We start from the raw sequence: 14131 nt of genomic DNA, 5'->3' as shown, positions 1-14131 counted from the left end.
AAATATGCATAGATTTGAAATTATTAATATCAAGTTCTGCAGGAACTCTGACATCAACAATGTCGAGCTCTAAAACAATGATATTTTGCTAAATAGTATAAAAATAGGGTTGTTTGACCATATGGTTTAAAAATTAAAGTTATATGGCCATTTTTGCCCTAGATCTGCTTATGCGAAGATTGTGGATATGGTGTGCCTTTTGATTTTTTTCAACAATGTTGTCAAGCTCGATTTTATTTATGCAATTTCTGGGTTTTCTAGTTTTGGTTTTACTTTTTGAAAGACTTTATGTACCAAGAGGGACGAAATCATAATTTCAATTTTCGGGCTAAAACGTGAACTTAATTTTTTTTTTTTAGAATTCAAGAATGAGAAATATAATAAGATTCAAGACAACATATAAGAGCATTAGCATTGGGAAATGCTAATGCTATCCTATTTTACCATTCTAAAACACTACTTTATCATTATACCATACCATTTTATCATTTCTCCTACATCCAAAAACTCTATTTTTATTAAAATATTATTTTTTAACCATTTTTTATTATTTATTTCCAACCGCTATATAATTTCAGATTGCTGGAAGCTTCTTCAAATTTTTCATCTTTTTTTCACTCTCTCTCCCATGCTCTCTCTCTTTCTCGCTATATTTTTTTTCAGATTGCTGGAACTTCTTCCCTTTTTTCATCTTTTTTTCACTCTCTCTCCCATGCTCTCTGTCACTTGCTCGCTATATTTTTTCAGATTGCTGGAGTTCTTCATTTTTTTCATCTTTTTTTCACTTTCTCTCCCATGCTCTCTGTCACTTTCTCTCTGCCCCTCCATTTTCCTTTCTCTATGCTTGACTGCCTCTCAAGTTTGTGGGTCTCTCTGGTGCTGGGTGTGGCTGGGCGGTGGATCGTGGATCGTTTTTTGGTGAGTTTTAATTTTGTTGGGTTTTGATTGATTTTGGTGGGATTTGATTTTTGTGGTTGGGTTTGTGGGTTGATCGGAGTGGCTTTGGGTGCTGGTTGTGGGTTGATCGGATTGATTTTGGGTTGGGGTTTGATTTTTGTGGTTGGGTTCGTGGATTGATCGGAGTGATTTTGGGTTGGGGTTTGATTTTTGTGGTTGGGTTCGTGGGTTGATCGGAGTGATTTTGGGTTGGGGTTGTTGATGGGTATGGGTTACGGTGTTGGTGGCGGATTGATTTTGGGTTGGGGTTCACGGTGATGGAAGGTAGGTGGGTAAGTGGGTTTTGGTTGATGGTAGGTATGGTTTGTGGTGGTGGTGGCTAGTGGTGGGTTGATTTTGGGTTGGGGTTTACGGTGGTGGCAGGTGGGTGGGTGAGTGGGTTTTGGTTTATGGTGGTTGATGGTGGTTGGGGTTGAGATTGTGGGTGGTGGTGGTGGCTGTGGTGGCTATGGCTGTGGTCGTGGCTGTGGTTGTGGTGACAGTGGGTGTGGGTAGTGATGCTTCAGCGATGGAGATGGGTGAGAGGCTTGGTGAAGCTTCAGCGATGGTGTTTGGGTCTGAAGAGAAGAGAGCAAATGGAGAAACAGAGAAGGAAGAGAGAAGATTTCGCGGGGAAAAGCATAATAAAATTTTTTTTTTTTTTTACAATACTGTGAACAGTACAATTCTAAACATAGAATTGTACTGTAGCAGTATTGCAAAAAAATTTGCAATAGTGCTGGATACCATTCTCTGATGCAAAGGGGTTTGGGGATAAAAATGCTAAATTTCCTTTAGATTTGGCATTAGCATTCCCCAATGCTAATGCTCTAATATACTCTATTGTTTTCCATATAATTTTTTTTTTTTTTTTATGAACTAGAATACTAAAAAACATAGAGCTAGTATCCTTTTAAAAAAATAAAAATAAAACCCCTGAATATCTATTTCTCAATAATTATTGTGTGCACGCTTCAAATCTACTAATATCTCTTTTTTATAAAGAACAAAAATGCTAAAGTGAAAATAGTGATTAAAAAAAGGGAAAGATGAACAAATACACACATTAAAAGAACAAAAAAACTATTGTAAAAATAGTGATTAAAAAAAAGGAAGCATGCACAAACACACACATATAAAAGTAAACAATTAGATTAGAATAGAAATAAAAGAGTAATCTTACTTGAAAGCCCTTAGTCTCTTATTCTAGTACCCAAAAATAATCATATCTAAGTTATTTTAATCTTTTTCTAGCACAAAGAATTAAAGAATATATATGTAAGACACAAGATTTACATTGACAAGCATTTGGAACAATAATACTAAAGACATGACAAATTTCACAACTATATCATAACATTTAAGATTACAAATTTTAATTGGTATAACATTATTTTTGCATAGAGCTACCACTAATATTACCTCCAATCCAAGATGGAAGCTTAAAAACAACTTTAGTTTAGAATGAAGGCCAGATGTACTGTAGATGATAGGCTAGAATAAAAGTCAAATGCGCCAATGATTGAGACTTGAATGATGAGTAAAATGCATATTATACTTGTGGAGGCTACTAATTAGAGGCGTGGTCTAAAAAAATATGCTTGGAGATGATAAAGACATGTGACCAAAAAGAAATTAGGTAAATTAGGTGCACAAAAAATATGCATGTTCACATTGATTGTAGTTAAAATTACCAAGATAGTCTTGTGAGAAAATATTAGATTTGCGAAATACGCATATGAGATTGTCCATATGTTGTCTATGGTAGGAAATAAATTAGGATGATCTTTGCAGAGTAGTTAGAGATAGAAAACCTTCATCTACAGATTAAATATATGAATTAATATATGCCAAAAAAAAGCCTAACGTCATGCGAAAATAAAAGGAGAAAAATAAAATAATGTTAAAAGACAAAATGGAAGCAAGAGAAAGAAATGGAATTTATATGATACAACCTACCTGCTTACGTCCACGACATAAAGCCTTTAATAGTTACATTTTTTTATTATTAAGAACAGTATGTTATAATGAACCCATTGATAAGTAATTATACCAAGCTAAATCCTATGCTAACTATAGGTAGCTAGAATTATGCTTTCTTTAGCTTACACACCAAGTAGTATTGGACTTAGACTATTGGACATGATTTTGATTGGGCCTTAATGTCTTTATGTATTGATTCGAAATGACCATCCCAAACTAGAAAATCTTGTAGAAATTAGAGGATTCCTTTATCTATATTAATTTGAGCTTTGCTTTTGCTTTGCTTTGAGTTTTTACTTTCATGTGTATCATTTATCCAGAAAGAAATAGAAAAAAGAAAAAAAAATCATGTGTATATGGTTTTAAATGTTTACGAGATGCCTACTTATTTTGTATAGGTAATCAAAAATAATAATAATAATAATAATAATAATAATAAAAAAGATGATTAAGTACAATAAATATATTTCACCTAAGAAAAATAAGGTACATTTAAAAAAAAATATATTATCACCCCCAATAATTGAAGAAGAAAAACTCAATAATTAATTGATCTTGATTCTTTTTAAAAGAAAAAGAAAAAAAAATTGTCTTCCTTGAGAAAGAGGGAGAGATTTTTCACGTGTAATGGATGGTATTGGGCTATTGGCGAAATAACATAATGGGCCATTGATCATGACTAATAACATGAGGATGCTTCGTTATGGTTACTTTTCACCCGAAACACAGCTAGATCCAACGATAACCCAATTTTATTGCGTTCAGCTAACAAAAATCACTATTTCAATTATAAGTGTAGCCCATAGTCAAGATCTAGAGGCCCAAGAGTTAGATTATCTTTTTCTTTTCTTTTTTTGAGTGATTATCTTTTTTTAAGTTTAAATCATTATACCACACAAATTTAACTTTTTTAAAAAAAAATTTATTTTTTATTTTTATAATTTGATAATTACAATAGAGATATGAAAAATATTATGAGGTGCCCATTGGCTATACAACTCTTAACCGCAAATTTAAGTTTTGGTTTAGGACCTTTTTAGGTAAAAGTCGAATACTAATTGATTAAACTTGCAAATTTCATAAGATTTGTTATTGTTTCTCAGCTCAACTCAATTTCCGTACTGTCGTATCATATTTAACTTCATACTTTTTATTGCTATTCTTTGATCTAATATATTTGAACCTCAAATGTTTTTGTTGCAAACACCAGAAGTTGTCATTGCAAACTCAAATGATAATTTCAACTATATTTAGTCATTTATTATTAGCATATATTCATAAAAGGGGAATTTAGTTGTAGTATTTACTATATTTGGGAAGAGAATAAATTAATCAAGTAACTTGTGGATAAGCTCAAACCCATTCGATAAGAAGATGAACCAAGCTTGATCATGTAATCTAATTGGGAGCTTGAGCTTGACTTGTGTTTGAAATAAAAAATTTAAACTCAAGTTCAAGTTTGAACATGTAATCCTGAACTTTTAATACTCAACTCGACTCAATTTATTTAAAATACTCTCAAATCTCACAAATGAAGTTGGCAACTCTCCTCTACTTTTTTTACTCTATCTCCTGTGGTTCCTAACATATTACTCTATATCCAATGTATTTTGGCTATGTCAAGAAAATTTTGAAAGCACCATTTCTCTTCCCTTTAAGAACAATCTGTTGAAAGTGCCTTATCAAAGCACCATTTCGTTGCTGCAATTTTGTTGGAATAATTTTTACACTCAGAAGAAGAAAGTGTCTTATAATTTGTAATATGTCTTTACCACACTCAAGCCAAATCTCAATAAAAGAGAAATTTTTATTGATACTTATAATATTACACACATTTTTCTACGCATCACGCACCACTCTTGCTTCTAATTCCACTTGCACTTGCGTTTGAGTTTTCACTTTTCATACTACTACGATAAGTGAGAAGCTAATATAACAAATGAAAAAAGTTAATAGATATTCTAAGGGTATTAGTTTATAAAATATTTTAAAAAAATTTTTATGGAAAAAATAATAATTTTTACAGCTTTTTACATTTCCCTTAAAAGTTATGTCAAAATTTTCTTAAGATTATTTATTGGCAATTATCCTAAAAACATCTGTTAGCAAGACAAAAAAATAAAAACAAAAAAAACAAAAAAAAAAAAAAGAGGTACATATTCTATACTACAATTAAAGGAAACAGGCAATAAAGTTCACGCCTAAAAAGTAAAGGAACAGATTACATACAAGTTTCAGGCCAAACTTATTTCATTTTTCGATAGTCAAAAGTCAATAACTCAACTACTAAAGTGAAAATTGGCTTTTTCTTAGTTATAGTGTACCTTTCAGCCTACGCTAGTAATAAGGATTTGCAAACTGATCGAACACATGCAAAATGCTTCAAAACAAGTCATTGGCCTATTAATAGAGTCGGTGATAAATCCTACAAAATCAACCTGACTTTTTCCACACGGTACATGATACTAAGTACTAACAGCATACAGTCGAAATTAATGACCTTTAATCTAATATAAGTTTGAGTTGTTGTGGACAGTACACCATTTGACTTAATGCAGATCACAAAACAAACTTTGGTGTGAAGGGATAAGTGATGTTAGAAAAAGGAAAAAAAGTTAAAAGGGTACATACACAACTAGATGATGAATGTGATAGATCCCATTAATTTGCTTCTCTTTGTGATGATAATTATTTTTGACCTTCTTAACTAAATGATTATTAGAGTGTTGCTTTCATGTGGCAATTAAGAGTACTCATATTGGTTGGTGATCATATCATAATTCATACCACAAAAGTCAAGCTATCTTGATAAGGGGATAAAGGAAGTTAAGGCACAAAGTATTTTTGTGATCCATTTTTAGAGAGAGAGAGAGAGATGGAAGGAGATAAGGGTACAGTATGTGTTACAGGTGGTACAGGGTATATAGGATCATGGATGATCATGAGGCTCCTTGATCAAGGTTACCATGTTAGAACCACCATTCGGTCTGACCCAGGTAAGCCACATCTCTGCCAAGGCTATATATATAAAACTCAAATATGCTAGTCCTGATTATCAAGGAGTATTCATATATAAGAGCAAAATGAGCTTGAGGGTATCTTCATGTTATATATATCTTGCCTCAGTTCCGTAATTTTGTTAATATTTTTTTTTTCCCTTTCGAAGCTTGTCCACATCTCTTCAGAAGATTCATGAGAATAATATTTATTTTCAGCCACATATATGTCAAATTTCATCTTTATTTTTTCTCATAACTTGCTGAATATAGCAAGAATTAATTCCTTTGTTCTAGTTACTCCTATTATTTATTAGATTCAATTGAAAATTATATAAATAAATAAAACCACACACACACAAGCACCTAAAATTGGAATAAAGTGGAATTCATTGGATACAGATCGCAAACTTATTAAAAAATGTATTTATTACTAAATAAACTATATGCCTCTTTGATGGCTGTATAGGAATTATAAAGTACTGTTTTTCTATCACAGATAAAAATGCTGGATGGCCCAGATTCGCTTATATGCCTCTTTGGGTCCAGTTTTATGTTTATATTATGTTTAAATGATAAATTAGTTCTTAAGTACATCAACTCAGTTAATTATATTTTTTTATACATAGTGTAACAAAAGACAATTGATAGAATTTCATGTACATGACCACTTTGACCAGAGAATAAGAAAGACATTAGCTTCCTTACAAGTCTACCAGGAGCATCAGAGAAACTCCAAATCTTCAATGCAGATCTCAGCGATCCAGAGAGTTTCAATGCACCCATTGAAGGATGTGTAGGTGTATTTCATGTTGCCACTCCTGTTGATTTTGAAGACAAAGAACCTGAAGAAATAGTAACCAAAAGAACAATCGATGGAGCACTAGGTATCTTGAAGGCGTGCCTGAATTCCAAGACTGTGAAGCGAGTTGTGTACACTTCTAGTGCATCAGCAGTTCTGTTTAATGGCAAGGATGAAGATGAAATGGATGAGAGCTTTTGGTCTGATGTAGATCTAATTAAATCCCTAAAGAACTTTGGAGGTTCTTACATGATTTCCAAGACATTGACCGAAAGGACAGTTCTTGAATTTGGAGAAAAACATGGATTGGATGTGGTAACCATAATTCCTTCCTTTGTTGTTGGACCCTTCATTTGTCCCAAGTTTCCTGGCTCAGTTCGAACAATATTGTCTATGGTCTTGGGTATGTATTGTCTCTCATATGTCTTAACCAAAACATTATATTGCATAGAGTTGCGTTTTATGTGAACTGTATTCAATGATATCAATTATCTCCTTCAAAAGAAAAAAAGAAAAAAACATTTATCTATTATATTCAATTGGTTTTTAAAGTTACAAGTAAATAAGTAATGCTAAACTATGTTAGTTCAAATTAATAAAACTTTGCCTTATTGAATGAAGCAACCAAACACCGAATAAATCTTGATTAACATTGGGTTGACTTTCTCTAAATACATTCTAACTAATTTTGTCAAATTTTCATATGGCTTAGAGACTAGTTTTGGTGAAAAGTGAGAGAATAATTTATTGCATGGTCTAATGCATTGTGAGAATCAATGAGAGGCCTAGGAAAGAAGAAAAAAGAGAGGTAGCATAAAGATAAGTGTTAAAAACGAACCAATTCAATTATGTTGAAGCCTTGAAGGTACTTGACCAAATTTTTTTTTTTTTTTTTCATATAGATATTTCTAATTTTCTGAACAATCTCTTTTGCAATCCTTAATTATTACAAAATTTTCTCTGCTCTCGTTTGTACATTATGTGATTGCAATAAAAAGGGATTTGGTGTCAATTTGAAGGTGTCACTAGCTTGTCATATGGAAATGCAAAGAAGAAATCCTTTATTTATACATCAAGGTTTTTTTTTTTTTTTTTTTCCAATATTTTCCTGGAAGGAAATTGCTTTTAACTCGTATATCATTTGTAGGTGACAAGGATCAATACAGTCATCTATTGAATACTTCTATGGTCCACGTAGATGACCTGGCAAGAGCAAATATTTTTCTCCTTGAATGTCCAACTGTGAAGGAAGGTACATTTGTTCCTCAGTGGCCATAACACTCCAAAGGATGTCTGAATTTCTTACTGAAAGATACCCAGAATTTCAAATACCAACACTAGAGTAAGTTCAACTTTTCTTCTCCATGATCGTTTAGAAACTAAAATATTAAATCTTCTCTTCCTTTTATTACAAAGTTATGAAGAAAATGTTTTCTCTTTTCACCTTTTTGCAGTTACTTGAAGGAAATTAAAGGTTATAGAGTAGCGGGTCTCTCATCAAAGAAGCTCTTAGATGCCGGCTTCAAGTACAAGTATGGGCTCAATGAAATGTTTGATGGAGCCATTCAATGCTGCAAAGAAAAGGGGTTTCTCTAGTTCACTGCTCAATGAAAATTATAGGTAAGGCGTGCGGTAGTCTGGCATTGATTTATTCTCACTCTGTTGTCTAATGTATAAGTTCTTTTGCAATTTGCATAACAGTTGCTAGTTTCATCTTTTATTGCTACTAGTCGCAGAACCGTGTGATGTATGAGAATAAATAATAATTTGTATCGTTATATAATGTATAATTTTTTTTCTAAAATTTGTTAAAGATAATTTGTTCTCCCTAAAATTAAATTGTTTCTATGTGGTCCAATTAGGTCTACTTCAATCCCATTTGGTCCAATTAGGTCTACTTCGGTCCATCCAATCAATTTCAGTCCCCTTAAGTCCATTTTAGACTAATTGGACCATAAGTTGATTCTTTTTGTAGGTTGTCTTTTCAATTTCAACTCAAAAAATCTTTTTTTTTCCTTAATTTTTGGGTTGAAAAGTATGATTTATTATATTTGGGCTAACTTCTTTAATTTTAAGTTAAAAAATTCAAAGAAAATAAATATTAGAAATTAGAAATATAATCCCTGAAAATACAATAAAAATGATAAATATTCAAAAGTCTGATTCAGTCCACATTGGTTCTATTCGGTCCATTATGTCCTCTTCGATATAACTTGGTTCTATTCGGTCCTATTTAGTCCATTCTGTCCACTAGAGTTCTATTCAGGACATTCGGTCTTATTTAGTCCACTTCGGTTCACATTGGCTCTATTCGGTCCACTAGTCCACTTCGGTTCTATTCGGTTTACATTGGTCCTATTCGGTCCATTATATCCACTTTGTTCATATTCGGTCCACTTTGGTCCTTTTCCGTTCATCCTGTCCACTTTGGTTATATTTGGTCCTATTCGGTACAAGCTATCCACTTTGGTCCACTTTAGTTCTATTTGGGCCATTCTGTTGAATTTAGTCCTAATCAGTCCATTTTATCCACTTTAGTTCTATTCGGTCCACATTGGTTCTATTTGGTTCATTTAGTCCACTTCGGTTTTATTCAGACTACACGGGTTATATTCAGTCCACTTTAGTCCTATTCAGTCTAATTTGGTCCTGATAGGTCCATTCTGTCCACTTTGGTCCTATCTGTCCATTGGTTCTTATTCGGCCCACTTTGTTTCTATTCAGTCCACATTGTTCCTATTCAGTCCTATTTTGTCCATTCAGTCCACTTTGTTGTATTTGGTCCAATTCGGTCCATTTGGACCACTTTCACTTTGATCCACTTCAATCTATTTTGTGCACTTATATATATAATAGGAAAAAACATGTTTGGGTTGAAAGCATCTATTCTATATCCAATTTTATTAAAAAATATATAAATTTTAAACTTGTAATATCTAAAATCTTTAAGTTTAGCATTTAGTATTGTTACCCTTTTACTATATCACATTAACATAGCATTTCAGTCCAATTCGGTAAATTTAAATTAAAGTCTTTCTAAACATAAAGACTATAAATATGCAAATGTAATCTTTAGAGCAATTATTCATTTGTTATAATGACATTACTTTTAAATGAATTGCATAGGGTTGATTATATATTTAAGCAAAATAAATAAATAAGTATGCGTGTGTGTGTGTGTCATTTTTTTAAAATAAATTATTCAACTTATTCATTCTATGTGGGGCATAAAGGTGGCACCCAAAGGCCCAAAGGCTAGGAGTTGGGCTTTGGATGTGAGCCCACTACAATCAATTTATTTAAAGATGGGAAAAGCAGACCAACACGTGGATTCCTTGTCTTATGGTCTAACACTGGGAAACATGAATCAGATAGAAAGCAAAAAGGATTTGAGTGGGAAAAACTAAAGTCTTGTATTAATGTTCCCTTGGTTGACTGAGGAAGGTGTTACACCAACTTACAACAACATGTGTTTAAGTAATTTTCTCCCTAATTCTTTGTGTCCCCTTCTTAATGGGGTTCTCCCCTCATTTTATAGTTGTTTGCACTTGATCCTGACCCTCTAGTTGTAAGGTGGTGAATTTACCCTAGATGCTTGTCTCATCCCTTCTTTGAAGGAAATGCAAGGTGTGCTACAGGCTATTCGAGCACTATTCAGGCGTCACTTCCTTCATAAATGCAATTGTCCTAATTGGTGCAGTGCATTTAATGCAAAGGTGATGGGCGGTGGCTTCTTCATCATGCATCCTGTCCCTTTTTCTCTGTCCCTTGCCAAGGCAACTTGCCTCAATCCGAACCTCTTAGTAGTGGTAGCATTCCTCTCTCCTTCCTGGGGTTGTGAGAGGTCCTTGTTTGATTCCCTTCTCCCAGCATTTTCCATCTATCTGTTGGGCCCATACACTCCTCGGTCGTGGCCCAATAAGGGCACCGTCCTTGGATACCCCATAATGGGCCTGTGCACTCCTCGGTTATGGCCTAGTACCAGTGCTATCCTCGAACCTCCCACACATTCTTTTAAAATAAATTATTATGACAATCAAAACCCATATCAAACTTATTCTAAATATGTATAATTTATTCTCAAAATTTTATTGTGGAGAGAAAGAGACTTCTTGTAATGAGGAACTAAAAAATATAATACCAAATGTATGAATCCAAAATAGAATTTTAAAAATCACAATGATTCATCAATATAAAGTAGAGTTGCAATGAAGAATTAAAGAGAGAGAGAGAGAGAGAGAGACAATAATAAGAAATTTATAGAAAATAATATGAGAAGAAAAAAAGTAAAAATAAAATATATAGTAATAAATACCAAATTATCCAAGTCATGTTATGTAATAAAATAACATTATATTTTTATATACTATCTTTATGATACAATATGATGATAACATCTATGAAATAAAAAGGAATAAAAAAAAGATAAAAACTTAAAAACATAAAACTTAATCACATCAAATCAAAGTAGAGTTGCAAATAATACAAAAATTCATCAACCTAAAGTAGAGATGCAAGAAAAATAAAAACCAAAAAAAATGAGAAAAAATTTGAGAGAGAGAAATAACCTTTTGTTTGTAGGAAAACTATATATAGAATGGGAAAGAGAATTGCAAATTGATAGTAAGAAGAGAAGAATAAGAAAAGCCAAAAATAAAGGAAAATAAATGGATAAATGAAAAGTGATATTAAGGTAGATAGTAGTGGGGAGATGAAAATGTAAAAGAGGGAGGAGAAGTTAGAGAAAGTATAACAATAAATTGGAAAATTAATAAGAAAAAAAATAGTTAAAATAGGAGAAACAATGTTGAAAATGGGCGGATGACGTAATTTTTTTTTTTTTTAAATACAAGATAAAATTTCTATTCTAACCTAATCTAAGTATATATGTGTGTGAAACTCCCTTTTGAAAACTTGAATCCCGACCCTTACCCCCAACACCCCACAAGCATTTGTACTTGTGGAGTAACCATTGTACCAAGGGTGCGCTGTGGTGATGATGTAATTATTAATGTAACTTAATAAGAGCGTAATAACAATAAATACTATATTTTCGATATATATATATATATAGATGTATAAATTTAGATTGATGACGTAGAAGGTGTGGCTCATGACATTATCAAATGTGAGATTATCGAATCTGTGCTGTTACGGAATATGGATCAGCAAAGCTAAGCTCATATATGCTAGATTTGCTTCGGGGAGGGTTTTTTTTTTTTTTTTAATAATCAAAAATGAAGTTTTCAAGCTGGATTTTATGGTTTTTGGTTAACTTTTGAAAGGATAATTATAGTATTATTCAATTTCATGTTAAACTTCATAAGGAAGTCCTATTTAGAGATATTTTACTAGTGCAATATATATAAGTGAGGGTTGTACAAGCTAGAAAAGGACAATGAACCAATATGGCTATAGTCTAATGTAATCTAACAACCTCTCTCAACTCAAGATAGGTCACAAGTTGCCAATTTAAATTTCAATACAAGATCATAGAACCGACCTAGTGATAAGATTTGGCAAAGATGTTGGCATTATCATAAGAGGGAATGGATCGAGTTGTAATTGGCAAGGTACTTTGAAAATGGTTCTTTTTTTGGTAACAAGTACTATAAAAAAAAAAATTGTGACAATCAAAGGGACAGTTAATCTCAATACATTTGGTTTATTCATGAAAGACGTTATTGTGTACGATGTGTATTTTACTCCAATTATTCTAGTAAATAAAGTGGCAGAAGACAAGAAAACTCATACATCTTGAAGAAGCCAATGCAGCCATAAAAGCTTAGATAATAATATTAACAATCGCCCTGTATTTCGTGACAACTTATTTATGATCTGGTCAAGGGCGCTCTTTGAGGGACCTCACTCTATACTAGGGCTACAATAATTGATTGATCTGGATTGATTTAGAGTTTTAATAAGGGGAGAAAAAACACTGCCTCTTGAAATGTTCATGCAAGCCATACATGTTACCAAACAATGATTCCTGTTATTTTACGCTCATTTTAAATTAGATCTATTCAAGATTCTGACATGAGATGAATTTGTCAATTGATCTCGTGCACTTGGCTAGAATTTCAACCAATCATGAGTGTCAAAATCTCAGATCAGCCCTGTCTCATACCTAATCTTGCAGGTTAACTTCTACCGGTACCTCATCCTGTGAAAACCATGTTAATCCTCTTGTAATCAAGTTTGATTTAGAAATTAGGATTATTCTTTACTCCATATGAATAACAAAGCGTAACAAGGAAAAAAAAAAGAGAAGTCTAGGGATATCAATCGAGGTTATCACAATTAAAACTTGAAACCTTCTCATGTCAATTGGTAAGTCCAAATTCAACCCTCGATTACATGGAGTTTTGGACCACATAATTTAAATATATTTTTCTAAAAATAAAAATGGAGAACTAAAAAATATAATTGCAAATGGTTCTAAGCAAATTAGAATAAAATGAGAGACAAGAGAAAATAGTTAAATTGAAAAAAAACAAAACAAAACAAAACTTTTTTAATTATATCTAACTACATATCACATGTTTTAATAGGGCAATAAATGAACTAAGCTATTCATAAACAGTTTGAGTTTGACTTGATGAAAAACATATTCCTGTTTGTTTGTTTATAAATGAGCCAAACTTGAGCCTTAATTTTAGACTTATTTAATAAACAAGCCAAGTTCAAGCAAAAAAATAGAATAAAATAATTGTTCATGAACAGGCCCCTAAAACATTAGGGCTTGATAAAAAATAAGCTGAGTTTAGGTTGGTATATGCCTAATATGAGATTGAAAAATAAATCCATATCTTACTATTTTTTTTAATTAATTGAGCATTGAAACCACATATCTTAACCAAATGAGTTCATAATATGCTTAATATGAGCTTATTAATGTACTTGTTTTGGATTTCAAGTTCAAAAACTTGATATTGAGCTCAAGCTAAACTTGACTAATGAATTTAGTCAAACCAAGCCAAACTCAAGCGTTTGGATTACCTAAAAAGCTCAAACATATTTTTTAGGCTTTGTTTAAGTTCAAGTCAAATTTAAACATTTTATAGTTATTATCTAACTAAATTTGAACATTCAATATTCGACAAAACTAGCTATTTATAGCCTATATTTTATCTTTGATCCATAGTTATCCGCTTATCCTACTACCGAAAAATTTCAAAAACCCTTTCAAGCATCATGTATTGTAAGTGGCGCATGCATGAGGCTAGGTTCTTACAATCTTTGTTAAGAGTCCATAGACGGTTATTAAGGGTAAGAGGGCATATGAGAAATATTATATTTACAATATTTTCACAACAAATTTTATGTGACAGGTTGTTACAGGTTGTTATTGATAAGGTAGAAAAGTAATTTCAGTGGTAAATTCAAATTATAACCAATAACAACCAATTAACCA

The 14131-nt window shown here is 32.1% G+C and overlaps 1 pseudogene; it reads left to right on the top strand.

The window, feature by feature from the left end:
- Positions 1-5648: 5648 nt before the first annotated feature.
- On the top strand, positions 5649-8521 carry LOC115958498 (annotated as a pseudogene).
- The last annotated feature ends 5610 nt before the right edge of the window (positions 8522-14131 follow it).

This window comes from Quercus lobata, chromosome 8 (genome assembly GCF_001633185.2).
Source record: "Quercus lobata isolate SW786 chromosome 8, ValleyOak3.0 Primary Assembly, whole genome shotgun sequence".
Classification (NCBI taxonomy): Eukaryota; Viridiplantae; Streptophyta; class Magnoliopsida; order Fagales; family Fagaceae; genus Quercus; species Quercus lobata.
The sequence above is the reverse complement of the archived record's forward strand: the minus strand, read 5'-3'. Positions and strand labels throughout refer to the sequence as shown.